The 11,559-nt window shown below is 42.0% G+C and overlaps 1 protein-coding gene across 1 annotated transcript in view; it reads left to right on the top strand.

The window, feature by feature from the left end:
• The first annotated feature begins 1,677 nt into the window (after positions 1-1,677).
• The window catches only part of PRRG1 (proline rich and Gla domain 1), a 31,101-nt gene continuing 21,219 nt past the window's right edge, over positions 1,678-11,559 (top strand). Inside the window, exon 1 of the mRNA XM_068686615.1 lies at positions 1,678-1,761. The gene's annotated coding sequence lies outside the window, so the exon portion shown is untranslated. The remainder of the gene's footprint in view (positions 1,762-11,559) is intronic.

Raw genomic sequence — 11,559 nt, 5'->3', positions numbered from 1 at the left:
CCTCCTGAGCTCCAAATGCTGCAGCAGCCTACACCTACCCCTATGCAAGAGCAGTTGCCTTCCTCCTCATTCTCTCTAACAGCAGCACCAATTTGCCAAACCCAGGTTCCAGCCAACTACATGGAAAGGAAATAAAGAGGAAACAAGAAGTGTTGCTGCTTCACACCGCAGTAGGGAAGAGGTGGAGATGAGAAGAGTGGACTGCTTCTGCTGCCATGCAGTCAGAGGGACAGAATGAGCTACCACATATCCTCGGTCTCCCTAACCAGCAGGGACAATTGCCTCTCAAACACCTGTGTTAGGCTGTAGCAGGCAGAAAGAGAAATTCAGCATTTTACATGAAAATTGGTCCTCGTCACCTACAAGAAAATGCAAAAGGCCAGATGCGAGCATTCTGAGGAAGGCATCTTACTCTCACGTCATGTAAGGGAGCCTGCTACTATTTTTTGTTCACACCACGGAAATTTCAGTTGGTATTATTTTAGCACAAACTTGAGGCCATTTGTCATTCTGAAGAATATTCCACTCCAAGATAGAAAGTGTATCTAAAATTTGCATCTTTCCCATCATTTATTTAGTAAAATATTTTTAAAGTTGCAGCTGAGTCATAACGTGCCCTTTTATTTTTATTGCATTTGAACCTAATTGGTATATGTATATTGAATTACACCACACAGTTTCATTTCTGAAAATAAATAAAACATTAGGTTAGTGAATTATGTGTCTGTAATTCAAAATAGAGGATCTGGTGTTTCATGCCAAAAGGCAAACTCTAAATGGAAAGTGAAGTTATCTGTATTGAAAAGTAGTAAAAATCCTATAACTTAAAGTATATCTTTTGTTCTAAAAATACATGTTTTCTCTGAATTCCTTCTTCATAGCACTGGAAATGCCTTTTTAAAACAAAAAAGTATGATCAACATAAGCAAAAATAGCGTTTGTCTCACTGTTGCAATCATTATTTTTGAGGAGGGTTGGTTGATACTGGATTGGGTTGTTATTGGTGGAAGGTACTAAAGATGTAGGTCTGATAGACCTGGCAGAGTCGGCTAGATAATAATTTATATGGGACCTCCTGAGGGCCTTTTGTTGTCAGGGCCTTAGCCAAGTTTCAAAGAGCCTAGGTATTTCGTCTGCCATTGATTCAAAGGAGTTGAATTTCTAGATAATTCTGTAAAAGTACTTTTATTTGAATTCTGATGGTCTCAACTGACATATATGAAAAAGCTGACTTTAAATTAGAAGTCAAGATCCACTGAAGACGCAGAGACATGCCTGAACTATTGCAAACCGTGTCTCAGCTTTCCATTACCTACACATCTATGTGGCCAAGCTGTTACCTCACTCCTTTTTCTCCTGATTGCCAGTCAGATAAAGTTAAAACGTAAAAAGGAGCGGGACACAGCATCGCAACCCACTATCAACCGAAAACCATTAAGCACAAAGGCGGCGGCAACATAAAGCAGGAAAAACACTGTATTTTCTGTATATTTCTTTTCCCTCACCCCCTCAACCCCCTGGGGACAACATGGCGGCGCCCCCGCCCCTCACCCGCTGGGCGCGAAGCCCCCCCCGGCCATGTTCTTGGGGGCGGGGCTTCCCATTGGCCACGCCCCCTCCTCCTCCGCCCGGGCCGGGTGGTGGAGGTGCCCCCCCCTCCCTCCCCGTGGCGCATGCGCCGTGCGGCCGCCGCCGTGCGGCGGGGAGCCGGGGGGCAGCGGCAGCGCTGGGGCGGCGGCGGCTCCGCGCCTGCCTCGGGCGGTGAGTGCGGGGCGGCGGGCAGCGGGCAGCGGGCAGCGGGGGGGATGGAAGGGGGTGGGATGGAGGAGAGCTGCCCAGGGAGAGCGTGAAGGGAAAGGAGTGTGCCCGAGCTCCCGATCTGCTCGCCGAGTGCTGTGCAAATCGGCTTCGAGTATTGAATCATAAAATGCTCCTGTGTCTGTGACCATTGCTGCCTGAACGCCTCAGCGCTTGGCAAATGCTTCCTCGTCTAGGGGGAGTTTTGTAGTTGCTGTACTCCTGTGTGAAGAAGGTGGGCTCCTTATAGGCAAAAAATATATATATATTTTTTTGTGTGTGATCCTGTTCAGGTCTTTTGCTTTCAGGCTCTCAGTTCAATTCTGAAGTTCTCTGCTGCTTTCCCTTGCCCTTTCATAAACTCCTATCAACTGTGTTTCAAGAGCGCTGTCTTTGTCTGGCTCATGTCACTAGTGTCTATTTATCTTCAGCCTCCAAAGACAGGCTGATTTCCCCCCCGTCTCTCCCCACATCCCTTGCTTCCTCTCCCCTTCGACATTATAAACAAAAGTACTTGCAGCGCACAGTAGAAAATAATACAGAACTGGTCAGGGAGTGGATTAAATGACCTCATGTCTGTTCTGCTGCCAGCTATTTTTGTTCGAGTTCAGATGTCAGTAACTGTTTGACCTCTTGAAATCTAATCTGACAATACCCAGGCTTTTCCTTGTTTACCTTTGTTCTATTCACTGAGTCCCGTTCAGTAAAATGTGAGGCTCACTTGTAAAGTTTGAAGTAAGCTTATACCATTCGCTTTTTGCTATTAGTTTTGATGGTACTAATTATCAAGTGACTTGTGCTTTAACCAAGGTTGCTGAATATCATTATTAAAATAGCTACATTTCAAAAGCAAAGCCTATCCGCAAACAGCGTTAAAGAAATTGCATGCTAACCACCTAAAATCACACCCTGTGTTTTGGCTTACTAGTCATGTATTTGTTGAAAGCTGATAGATGCGTGTTTCAGGCTGGGGCTCACTTTTAAAGATGTTTTTAAAGATTATTTTTTTACTTTGGGTAAAAGTTACACACCTTTTCAGAAATACATTCGTAAAAACTGACGAGAAACATTTCTACAACCCAGCTCCATTATGTTGGAATTTAGGGCAAAGACTCCTAAAACAATACAGTGGCAAATGAAATGTTGCCTGTTCTCAAACTAAGAGTGCCTCCTTGTGTAATTTTTTTCTGAGTAGACGTCCTAGAGGCTTGAGATCACTCAAATCTTATCCATTGCACTGTGCTGTGTACCTGCTCAGTGGAGGGTTTCTTTTCAAGCATTTGAACCCACCTTCTCACGTTGCTTCTGAAACAACTGTTGAAAGTTGGCATCTCGTGTTTTATGATTATCCACTCAACATACTTCTGGTTTTTCAGCATAGCGGTCAGTCTGCTCCAATAAGATTACTCCAGCAGTGGTCAGGTTAAGTAATACTAAAACACGGAGGGAAGACATGTGAAAGGTAATACTGGAATAGGTTAGCATAGTTCGTTTTCTTGCCTGAAACTGCAGAACTTCTGTTTTTTCACAGAACTGTAGATTATATGAGATGTTTTTTGTTTACAGCAAGACATTATCTGCTATTGTTGTAATTCTGGATATTCCTGTTCCTCTGAGCTCTTTGCTTCCCTATAGTGTCATAATAAATTCCATGAATCAGTTTCAAGGATCAGTTTACACCAATTCCTCCTTAAATCCCTGTCTCTAAATTAACTGCCTAGTGTGTAGTATCTGTTATGATTAGCCATATTTCTAAGTGTTTACTACTCAACATGGAAGAATTATTCCTTTTGGGCCCAAAAGCATGAATTTGTTAGCTCAATGGGTTTTTTGTTAGGTGGTTTATAGGAATGCTGCCAGACAGGGACATTCATCAGACGTGAACTTCTGCACCTGCCTGTGCCTTCAGGTTTATCGGTGCGCTATTTACTGACCTTGTGTGTATTTTTCAGCTCTTATTTGTAGAGTCTTACTCTCCAAGCTATTTGCTAAAGCTGGGAGAGGAGAAGCACCTTCCTGCTTGTTCTTTTTTCCTTTGTCCCCCTTCTCACTGCTGAGGGAAAGAGGTCTCAGCAGCAGTATCATTAGCAAACTCTTGCCCATCTTCCTATAGATCTGTCCTGAAATTAGCAGCTGAAATTAGCACAGCCCTTGACGTTTTCTGTCAGTACAGCTGAGCAGTCTGAGTGTCAGCAGTGAAACGGACTCGCTGTGCTATTTTCTGTTTGCTGCTGCTGCTTATCAGGGCAGTGGGCAGCAGCAACATAAAGGCATGGCTTAGGCTGGGGAACCAAGTGCGTGGCTTTGTAAGCAGCTTAACAGATCTGAGTGTGCCCTGCTGCTTGAAGACAAGAGTTCTTGCTTTTTCCTTCCATCCCTGTGAGGTTTTGCGTTTTGACCACCTCCCCAGTAGTAGTCCCAGTAGTGTGCAGTCAGCTGGACCAGGGAGCTGATTTGCTTTAAAACGGAAAGTCAAAGTGACTTGTGGGCTCACACACACGCAGAAGGATTTCCACTGGGCTAGCTCTGGCCTGCTGGCCACAGGGCCACCAGCCAAACCCCATGGTGTTGGCTCATGGGAGGGAGCAGGCTGTTGTGGGGGGGACCACCTGCCTGGACAGCAGCTTCATTTGGGATTGATGTATGTGGACTCTTAGCAAAGCATCAGCATTTCAGTAACTTTCTCTGCTGACATCCTGAGAGAGCAGCAGCAAGCTGCACAGAGGGGAAGGCACAAGGAGGATCTTTAAGAGGGGCAAGGACCTGGTGAATAGGTCTGGGGGAGCAAAGTCCAAGTGAGGAGCGAGGTGAACACACTCGTCCTTAATGGAAAGGCCCCTTATGCCAAGCTATAAAGACGTGACCAGCTACAAGCTTGCCACATCTGTGTTGTCTTGGAAGAAATGAAGTGTCAAAGCAATTTCGCTATGGCTGGTCTTCAGGAACTCTTGGCAAAGGTTTGATGAAATTTCTGGGCAGGTGAAATGATCTACAAAGAAATACAAAAAGTGGAGATGCAGCTGCTGGTGGGCAGAAATCCTGGGAATCTTCTCCATTGCCTCCTGCAGTGTATTTCTTATGTAAATGTAAACAGAATTAACAAAAAAAAAATCAGTCATCTATTTGTTTGCATTAGAAGACTCCTCTCCCACAGTCCTTAGGTGCTGGGGTAAGTGTACAGCTTGTAGGGGCAAGGGGAACACCTCCCACTGCCACCTTTTAAATCTTCAAGGAACAAATGTTAGATGTATAGATGCTGGTAGAGGACCTTTCTGTTGCAATAAAGTTTTCAACAATTAACTATTTTAACTCTGTCTTTTCTCGACTTAACTAAGATAAATCATATCTTCAAATATGCTTAATTTTGCACATTAATTTGGCATGTCAGTGTTTAAGTGACTTCAACATTTTTCTTGCCCTAAATCTTTTAAAACTGATTTTTAAAGCCAAAATTGTTCAGAATTGGTTTTGTTCCGTACTTTTGCATGCTTCCTACTCATAAGCCAAATGTGTAATGTACTGAATCACTTTCTAAGAAGTAGGAGATTATCAATAGTTTTATTGTTCTAGTTCTGGGAGGTGCTCTAGTGTTTCCACGGTGCTGGAAAGTATCAGAAATGCTTTGTGTGTATGCTGTGTTACTGGTGGTTTTGTGACTACTGGAACTCATGTGGCTTTGTTTTCTATGGATTTATGCCATGTGGTTGATCGATGATAGGCTGTGACTTAAAGCTTTACTGTGGTGTTTATTTCGATGGTAACTTCAAGTCTTTTCTTGAGTTACGATGTTCAAAATGATTCCATCCTCTATGCTGGTTTGCTTTTTTGGGGAAAACTTTTGTGAATACAGCTGTACTTTTCTACTGTTCTGTACTAGGTGATTGAAAAGGACCAATGGGCTAGAAGACATGAGGAAACCCCAGATAGACACACAGCCCTCTTGCTAAAGGAAAGCAATATAAAAATAGGAAAACTGTGTCCGCACCCTTTGAAAAGAAATACTGTTGAAGTATTCCACTTCTGCATTTCTAGCAATTTTTACAGAATTGCAAGTGTTTAAAATGCAAAATGGTACTTGATTTCAGTCTTTCTAAACCAAATTTAATTTATTATTGAGACTTGAAGGTAACATGAAGAATGCAAAACTAGTTAACCTATAGGTTGTCTTCAGTGGTAGATGCAGTTTAGGACGTGATACTTCTTTTCTGCAGCAGCCTTTGAGTGCAAAGGTGTAGAGGAGGGGAGAGGGAGATGGGTGGAAGAGTTGTGAAGCTGCAGCACAGGGCACAGAACTGCATTAGCCCCCCCAGTCCTATTAGAGGGGTTGAAGGGGTGGGAGTTATGGGAGAGGAAGTAGTGGTATTAAAATACAGATGTGTGTGTGTGTAGTGTGGCTTTCTATGTGCTCTTTATGTAATTCCCTAATGGGACGCAAAAATTCGTAAAAATCAGTAAAGTAGTTGTGCCTCATTATCTTCTTTTTAGTTACCATATAATTGATAAGATGAAATATCCATTTAGAGCTTCCATATAACTCTTCTGGCACTTCTGTGCAATTTGATTTTTGGTTGACTGGAAAATCCCATTAAAACGTGCTCTGAAATGCCGTCATATGTGCCTTGCTGCAGGGGAAAACAGGCAGGGTGGAAACTTGTATTCAAACATGCTGATGGTGCATAAATATTTGGAAGAGAAGGCTTTGTTTGCACATTTCTCTGTAAAGTGCTGCACTAAGCTAGAGAAATTACTTTGTATTGCTTCTGGATAATTTTTCTAAATTAAATGAGGTGTAAGACATTGGCCTACCAAGCAAGTGCTAAACGGAATTTACTTACAGAGCAGAATATTCACCTCACCTTTTCCTCACTGCAGAAAAGCAAAATAAACCTTACGAAGTAGCAGGCTTAGGTTTATTATGAAATTATTGTGTGCACAGCAAAGATGCATGAATTTATCCAGGCGTTTTTTGGCTACAAAAATGCACATTCTGATCTCCCTCTCCCTCCCTCCTTCCCTATCTTCCCCCCTTTTACTGCAAAATACCAGGAATTTAGAGGGAAATAAAGTAGCTATTGCTTCTTTCCCTTCACAGCATTGTAACAATTTCAAGAAAATGTTTGGGGAGTAGAGGACAATCTTTTTCAAATGTACAGAATCATCAGGTCTTTTTTTTTTCCTCCATCTGCAAAAATAAGGCTTGAATATTGGATACAGACTGATACAGTTGGAGGTCAAATTTTGTACAGCCAGCCTGCGTTATTGGAAAATCTGGAAAGATATTATTTGTGACATTTGGGTCATGGTTTTGCTTTTTAAGATGTGTTGGAGAAAAAATATAAGAATTTCCAAGTAGGAAAAAAAAAGTACATATTTATTTAGCCATGGTCATTTGACCTTTTCTGAGTGGCCAAGCACCATACGTGCAATGAAATTACAGTCTTGTGAACAGGCTCTGCCCAGGTGCTGTTGCTTGACCCTTCTCTGATTTTTGTATCCCAAATAAAATGTGGCTTTCCTTCATATCCCAGTGATGGGCAATGCCAGACAAATACCAAGTGACGCCTCGCCAGATCTTTGCTCTTTATAACGACCCTGATGTATCCTGCAGTGCTAGCAGCTTTATTATTGGCCGTGAAAAATATGTTTAAATGTCACTCGCAGGGGGGAAGGAGAAGAAAGTATTTTGCCTTTCCTGGAGAGGCACAATCTGAAGTAAACATAGTAATTTTTTCGCCTCTCCTCCCTGACCTATAAATGCTTTGAAAAGGCTTTATAAAACCAGCAGGGTTATAATCTACTTTCTGCGTACCGTAAATGTGTCAATTTGGCAGGGAGAGGTGGGACCCAGAGTCTGGGAAGACTGTAGATAGTGGAGGGCAGGAACCGCTGAAGAGACCACTTGCCACTTATCAGCTTGATTTTTATGTGCAGGTATTTACTTCCCTGGTCCTAACCCAGCCATAAACCATTTTGGAGAGGAATGGAGCAGAGTTACTCATTCCTTGCTGGGCACCAGATCACTTCCCTTCTTTTATAGCCAGATAGTTACCAGTAGAAGTATATATGCTGCCTCTGAAGATGTAATAATACCTGCTTTCTTTGAAAAACCTTTTAAGATCCGAAGGCTGGCTGGCTCCTGAACCTGAGGAAAGGGTTGAAACACTTGGAAGCTGTCTGGCCATAAACGACATAAGATCCTAAACTAGGTATTAATAACTTGGAGCTTGCTGGAAGCTAAATGCTTAGCTGTTTTAGCATCCTTTTTAGGAACTGGATCAACCCAAACATCAGCCTGGCGTTGTGTGTTGTGCCAGGAGCTGTGGGTGAGATGCCACGGGAGGTGTCTTACGGCAGAGCATGGGCAGAGCGATCCTTCTCTTGGTGTTTTGCTGGACTATCAGTTGATGAGGATCTTCCTGGGGTAGAGCATACAGCTGGAGATTGTGTGTTGCAGAAGTTGCCAAATCTATATGCCATTTGTTCATTTTTACTTTTTTTTTTTTTTTTTTTAAGCCATTTCAATGTTTGTCCTCAACACTGTCTTGCAGCAGCAAGTCCCCTAACTTAGGTACTGTGTGAAAATTAAGGTCGTTGTACTTATTTACATCCACATCAGCTCAGGTCAGTGGGTGCCCTCTTGATTCTCCTATCATGAGAAATAATGGATAGCTGTAATGTAATTACCTGCTCTGGTATGGTCACAAGTGTATAGCCAAAAGACCGATTTGCCCTGACAGGCTGTCTATGTTCTGATTAGATCACCCAAAATGTCTGCCTGCTTTAAAGTGAGTGGTTTGTCATACAGAGATTATTCACACCCAAAGGAGTTTTTCCTTTTTTTTCCACCTTTTTGTTTTTTTTTTTTAAAGCAGCATGTAGTTTTTAATCTGCTCACATCCCAGTTTCTAACTAGAGTTGGGAGCTTTTGACTCCTGTCCCTCAGTTTGTTATCTGTAAAGCAGCAGTAGATGGTTTGAACTGCAAAATGGAGGTTGGCTTGTTTGTAATTTACAAAACGTGCAAACGTTTCATTTGCATGAAATCAGGAGCACAGAACAGGAGAGGAAAGTAAAATGAGAGCACGTTCAAAGCTGCTTCTAGTTTAGGAAGGTAATGGGTGAAAACACTCTAAATGAAGCAGTCTGCAGCAATTCTGATATAGGTCGTGTGGTTCTTTTCATGAAAGGAGTTAGCAGCTGCCACTTTAATAGTGTAGAATAAGAATTTATCAATGCATTATTTAAAACTTCAGCTGCCTGTAAATGAAAGGCAGAAGGATCATAATAGAGTTCCCCTGGCTTATTATAAATTGACTGTGTGTGCTTCTTTATTATTCTAGAAGCTGGTAACAGATATTGGAGAGAAAGTTACTGAAAGTGCTTATAATGGTCATAAACCAGATTTTAACTTTGTTGTCTGTAATAATAGGTTTCCACTACGTGTGGGGGATGGTTTTTGTCTGTGCAGTTTTTCGAGGGTGTGGGAGGTGGCTAGGTTATCTCCCTGCTTACCAGGTTAGCGGATTAGCTGTGTCTTTTTTTCTTCCCCTCTGGTCTTTCTGAGCAAGCACTGGCATTTCAGATTTTTAATTCTTAGATTGGGTCCTGTGGTGTCCTGTGTATTTGCAATGCTGTTTGTTTTTTTTCTTGTAATTAGTTTTAAGTGTGTTCAACATGTCACTTCAGCTGAATTTGAATTGAGTTTAACGGGTTAACAAGGTTGAATTCTTAGAGCCAGAGCATTGTTTAATTTCCACAGGGAGCCTACAGCTTTTGAAGATAAGTGCATAGATGGCTTAAGAAATCTGTTGTACTGTGTTGAGGGATTTTTGTTCTTTTCTTATTTTTTGTTTCCTTTTTTTTTTTTTCTTGAGTTTTTAATGTTTTGCCTTTTTTTGTTGTTGTTGTCATTTTGCTTGTTGGTGTGTGTTTGCTTTTTGTTTTTTCTTTTCCCCTCCATCTGTAGATAAGCCTGACATTTTTGGGTGATGTCCTAAAAATGGTGGGTTCTGTCTGGGAGGTGTTACTCCTAACTAACACCCCAGCGATTGTTTTCTTTCTTGAAGGAGAGTCTTGTGTTACCTCTATTTTTGACTACTTGTTTGTCAAAGTGATTCTGTAGAAGCACCACGGGAAGTTCTGCCAGACATTCACTGCTGTCCCGTAACGACCTTTAATTCTTTGCTGATGAATGGTTTATCCAGAGCTTCCTTCCTCAAAGCTTCTTAACTACTTTGAGTGTAGTCACAGGCTACATACACACTGGACATATCTGCAGGAGCGTTTTGGCTCAGATTAGGAGTGTGCTATGGAAGCAAAACTCACAATTGTCGCCACTTTCCGTGCTTTGGTTTCTCATTGCAGAATCATTTCAAAGCAATCAAACTGAATTACTGTTGGATGAAAGTAAACCCGAAGATGTGCTCTGAGAGCATACCTAATGCAGCCCGACAACCGCACAGTATTCAGCACAAGGAATCAAGCAGGAGCTACTGCTAAGGAAAATCTATACCTTTCATGTTGTGTTAATGTTGGGTCCTCATCACCAACTGTTTTGTCTTTCAGACTTGCCCCTATTGCTCTGCAATCCTTGCATGAGTGTAGGCACTGATAAGAGACAAATATAGGGTACGTACAGGTTATTATCCATGTTGCAGATAAGAGTCCATCTATTCAAGTTTTAAATTAGGATAGATAGTATTGAAGTAGCTGACAACTTGAGTTTGATTTGGAAGCCATTACTGAAAGAGCAGTTAGGTCGTGGAGCACCAGAACTATGATGAAGCTGTTTCCCTGTCTGTCACCTTTTGCACTTTTCTATTTCAACAATCTGAGTTCTCTTCCATTCTCTAACGCGTGTTTTTGTGACCTGTTTTGTGACTGTTAACCAAAGCACAGTATTCTCGGAGACCTCCCATGTGCTGGTGTGCTATTTCCCTATTTTCATCTCTCCAACTTTTTGGACTTGGCAGCTTGCAAAGGTCTGTTCAGTGTGGGGCTGTAAGCTTACTGCCTGCCTACCTCGTGCTGGTGAAAATGGGTCATGATTTGCAGTCGTCGAAGGCACGATACCTCTTGAAGGGCTTCCAGAAATGGTAAACCCAGACTTATACTTCACTGAGAATATTAGTGGCTTTTCTCTGTTCTTCTTGGTCATCGGTATTCAAGGAAAACTTGTGGGAGCACAGAAGTAGAAATCTCAGTGTCAGATTTGGTTAAAAGGCATTGGGGAAGCAGAAGTTGGAATGGTTAGGTAACACATTATCACTGGTTTTTATTCCATACAAAGTCAGGATAAAAATACATCGTACTGTGACGGCTATATTTAATCATGCACTATTCCCACTTTAAAAAAAAAAAAAAAAAAAAAGAGAGAGAGAAATCAATTATTGCAATGTCAACGTTTAAGTGGGTTATCAAATTAAACACTCCAAATTTGTATTCCCAAAGCAGGGTGGTAATGTCTAACCTAAAGCAACGTTTTTCAATGGCATCTTCCAGAAAATTAAAGTGTCTGAGCTGCTGCTATGTAGGCTGATGAGAAAGGCATGGGCTCTTGAGCATTGGTGCAGTTTTGGTTTCAATACTGCTGGTTTCGTATTCAGTTTTAAGCATTCAGTTATTTCTCCCAAGAACTGCCCAGATGGTCCCTGTGCAATTCAAAACAATGAAACTAACCAAAGCTCTCCCTTGCCAAAGGGAGAGTGGTGTTACTTCTCTGCACAGATGTCCTGCTCGCCAAAATATGTGTACTGGGGAATTG

This window comes from Anas acuta, chromosome 1 (assembly GCF_963932015.1).
Source record: "Anas acuta chromosome 1, bAnaAcu1.1, whole genome shotgun sequence".
In the NCBI taxonomy this organism is placed as follows: Eukaryota; Metazoa; Chordata; class Aves; order Anseriformes; family Anatidae; genus Anas; species Anas acuta.
The sequence above is the reverse complement of the archived record's forward strand: the minus strand, read 5'-3'. Positions and strand labels throughout refer to the sequence as shown.